Raw genomic sequence first — 4930 nt, 5'->3', positions numbered from 1 at the left:
CACACACGTTAAAATGCACAGTTAGTTAAAGCCCCCGACAATTATATTTTGAAAGCACAGACCCTGGAGAATAAAATGGTGGTAATTGTTAAGGTGTTTCTCTTTCACAAATCTGGCCTTAGTATCCGAGTTTATTTTCTCCTTTTCCCCCTTTTTCTATGGTGTGATCTTTTCTACAATACTTTGTTATAATAATATAACATGTTGTGTATTGCATACAAATTAATAATGACTCCACCTCCAATTTCCCTGACCAATTGGATTTACTATTTCCTGATTTTATGACTGCAATCTTGTTATAAGTAACATTTTATAATAAAAAATTTATTGAATGAAAAAATTAATTGTGTGTGTGTGTGTGTGTGTGTCGGTGCAATGATGAAAATCTTTGGGATCCAAAAATTGCTCATAGGTCACACTTTAAAAAGCCTTTCCAGGTCATCAGTTTAGAGTTAACCCTGAATAATAAGTGCAGTGGTCAGGAGCATATCATATAAAATCCTCTGTATAGCGTGCAGTGGTCAGGAACATGTCATATACAGTCCTGTGTATGGATTGCAGTGGTCAGAAGTATATTATATACAATCTAGAGTGCAGTGGTCAGGCACCCGACACAAAAAGTACATTTGTGAAGAACATATATACAGCTCCATGTATACAGTAGAGTTTTAGAGCCATGCTAGTCACTAGTAGGGATGAGCCGAACACCCTCCCGTTCGGTTCGCACCAGAACCTTCGAATGGACCGATCGTTCGCACGAACATTAGAACCCCATTGAAGTCTATGAGACTCAAACGTTCAAAATCAAAAGTGCTTATTTTAAAGGCTAATATGCAAGTTATTGTCGTAAAACGGGATTAGGGACCCGGGTCTTGCCCCAGGGAACATGGATCAATGAAAAAAAAAGTTTAAAAAATGATTTTTTTTTCAGGAGCAGTGACTTTAATGATGCTTAAAGTGGGCAAAAAATAGAAAAATTCCTTTAAATATCGTACCTGCTGGGTGTCTATAGTATGCCTGTGAAGTGGCACATGTTTCTGCACAAAATGACATTACTATAGGAAAAAGTCATTTAAAACTGCTTGCGGCTTCAATGTAATGTCTGGTCCCTGCAATATGGATAAAAATCATTGAGAAAAATAGCATGGGTTTCCCCTCCCCCCGGGCATTACCAGCCCCTTTGGCCCTATATACTTTGAACAGCAGTATACAGGCGGTGCAAACAAGACAGGGACTGTAGGTTTGTTGTTAAGTAGAATCTGTTTGTAATTTTAAACTGGTACATTTTTAAAGTGTAGTGTTAATACAAGGTAAAATAGAACAAATCTTTCGCCCATACATGAGTTATTATATAAATTATGAGAAATAATAAATCAAACGTGTGAGAGTCTATTGTTCAAACAAAAAAATTGCATCTGATGGTAATTTGATAGTAGAAAATTCCTTTTCCCATTCAAGCAGATAGTGACATAAAAAATGCAAGAACCTCAGAAAATTGCATGGATAGACAGGACACCTCCACCTCTCAATCACACTGTCCCTTACCAGAAGGGAAGATCCCAATTAGAGATCTTCTGACATCAGATGGCTTACTCCCCAGCCAAGGGGTTGCGTGGCAGGATATCACAGAGCCAAAACTTCTCCCACAGTGGACCGGTAATCAGTGTTGATTGAAACCAATATGGAGAAGAAAAAGGCTACATAGTGTGAACCCATATAACAATTTATTAAAAAGATTAAAATCACACTTACAAGAATGTAGTTAAAATTCGCTGTGAAATAATAGCCGGCTGGCTAGCACCACCCGTTCACTCCGGGACACAGTATGCGGTTTCTAGACGTCAGCACGCCACCACCCTACGCCGTTTTGTCTCATAAGACTTCGTCCTGGTGCCCCAGGACAAAGTCTTATGAGACCAAACGACGTAAAAAAATGCGCCGGCGGGACGTAAGTTTCTGAATCGCCGTATCTACCTAATTAGCATATTGCTTGCGTAAACATACGGAAGCGCCACCTAGCGGCCAGCCTGAAAATGCAGCCTAAGACACTTACACCTGTCGGATCTTAGGGGAATCTATGCGTAACTGATTCTCTGAATCAGGCGCATTGATACGACCTCCCGCACTCAGAGATACGACGGTGTATCAGGAGATACGCCGTCGTATCTTGTATCTGAATCTGGCCCAGTATATGTAAATCTGACAGACTGTTTACATGTTACATTTTAAAAGCCACAGCAAACCTTACATGTTTGCTAATGTAACAGAACACCTCTGATTTTCAAACATGTAAGGTTTGCTGCGGCTTTTAAAATTTAACATGTAAACAGTCTGTCAGATTTACATATACTGTATTTAAGCACATAAGCTACATTTTGTGTTGAAAATAACTGAATCTAAAACTCCATTGGGTGTAACAAGATTAGTATTTTTTTTCTTTTTTGCTGATCCGATCCGTGACTCTGATCCGAGGATAGATCTTAACCTGTGAGTTTTTTTTTTTTTTTCATTCAAATTTAAGTTTATTTTCAATAAAAGTACATACATTTGTACTATAACAGCAGTATACAAGTCAGTAATACACAGAAAATAATAAATCAAATGTATTGCTGTACATATTAGATGGTCCTGTCGTAAAAACTGTCTATCATATACAGCCATATCATATGCTCATCACCATACGGTGAGAGTATAACTGTTTGTAATAGCTAAGATGAAAAGCTAGGTTTATCCAATAATTTATAATTAATAATTAAATAAATAAAAGGATATTTCCATATACTATATAATTCCTTAGGGTTATTGTTGTCACACAATAAAAAACCCCATGTGTGTACTGGATCTAATTTCATGGAACGAATAAAGGATGGGATTTCTGGAGAACAATGACCTCTCTGACACCCCCACTGGGAACTGTCTGTGTCCAAGAGGTTAAGCAAACCTTTCAATCCCCCTTCCCTCCCTCCAATAATAATCACCAATACCCACCAGTATCTGTAAATATATATTCTCAAAACCCTTAACATACCTAACATCCCCAAAAATTTGGTGGAATCTTTTGACAACCTAAACATAGGCTAATACAAATGTTTATATATATCTTTTTTTTTTTTTTTTCTAAACATAACACTCTGAGAATGAGAAATAACAAGGATTTTATCCTCGTATAAAAAACAAAATTATCAAATCAAAGAACAATCAATGAAAAGAAGAGAAAAAGAGAAAAAAGGAAAAAAAAAAAAAAAAAAAAACAGAAGACAAAAAGATGAGCAAAAAAGAAAGTACGAAGAGGATCAGGAGAAAGTGAAAGGAAAAAGAAATGGCAGCCTGCCTGCCAACGAACAACATCGTCCTAAGGATATAAATATCACCACAGCCATTATGGGGTAAAAGATATTCCCATAAATTTCATCCACGGTTCCCATATTTCATGGAAAAGAGTAGACATATCCAACATGGAACAGACCCTCTTTTCTTGTTCCATAATCCATGTAACCTTTTGTTTCATATACCGGATGGAGACAGTAGATTTTTTCCACGCAGCTGCAATTGTGATCCTGGCACCTGTCAGAATGTATAGGATGAGTTTTCTAGTAACCTTGGAGGTTTGGGGTAACATCCCGTGAAGTAAAGCGATAGTGGGGGATTGATGCAAATTACAGCCTGTGACACGTCTTATTATGTTGAACACCTTATTCCAGTATCCACGTATTTTGGGACATTCCCACCATATATGTACCATGGACCCCAATCCCTGAGGGGCGAAGTTGACGGATACATGGAAGCCAGTTTAACGGGAACTAAATACCACCTAGTATAAATTTTTACATTAGCCTCTACAAGGGATATATTCACATATCCTTTAATGGATCTAGTATAATTACTACACCAGTCAGATAAATCCCAGTTGTTATTAAGTTCCCTTTCCCAGGCCAGCATATGAGGTAATTTGGTGCAGTTATTAGCAAGCGATTGATATATGATTGAAATATTCCCCTTCCTGATCAAACCCTGATCACAATTACTTTCATAAGGTGTCAATAGTCCAGAGATCGAGCCACTATCCCATAGGCTTTGTGCATAGTCATGTAGTTGAGAAAATCTTAATTTTTCTGAGACAGGAAGACCTAGCTTGTCAATGAAGTGTTGTTCAGGAAGTGGACCCGAGCGCGAAAAAAAACGGCCTATACGATACAACCCTTTGTCATGCCACCATTTGAACGAATCTACTTCAATTTTAGAAACAAAGAGTGGGTCTAGAAAAACACTCGATAAAGGTCTGCCTTTAGAAATTAGAGAGGGATTGTTTTTAAGTGAATCCCATAAAACAAAAGTTTGAGAAAGAGTCGGAGATAAAATAGAAGGCCTATTCTTGGTAGGACTCCACATTAACTCCTCTATCGTTAGATTCGGGGTCGCCTGCTCTTCTATATCTAACCAGTCAGGGCGTTCATGTTTAAGAAAAGTTTCCGATAACTGTGCCAATCTTGCTGATTGATAGTACCATAATAAGTTGGGTACCCCCAGACCCCCCTGTTCAGGCAAGTTATAGAGAGTGCGAGATGGAAGGCGTGGACCCTTATTGTTCCAAATAAACTTGATAATCTTTCCTTGAAAGGATTTTAGATGACTTTTAATTATCGGTATGGGTAATGATCTAAAAAGATACAAAAGCCTAGGGAGAAGAGTCATCTTAACCGAGTTAATTCTACCAATCCAACCTATATTCTGAGTCCCCCAATCTCTCAAATCTTTCTCAAGTTTTCTATACATAGGTGGATAATTGGCCAAATACAAGTTTTGGATGTTGGGGGTCAAATAGATACCTAGGTATTTGATATAAGAGGTGTCCCATTTGAATCCATAATTTTCCTTCAGTAGAGAAACCGTGGATTCAGAGAGAGAAACATTGAGGGCCCTAGACTTGGCC

The sequence above is a fragment of the Rana temporaria genome, chromosome 4 (assembly GCF_905171775.1).
Source record: "Rana temporaria chromosome 4, aRanTem1.1, whole genome shotgun sequence".
Lineage (NCBI taxonomy): Eukaryota > Metazoa > Chordata > Amphibia > Anura > Ranidae > Rana > Rana temporaria.
The sequence above is the reverse complement of the archived record's forward strand: the minus strand, read 5'-3'. Positions refer to the sequence as shown.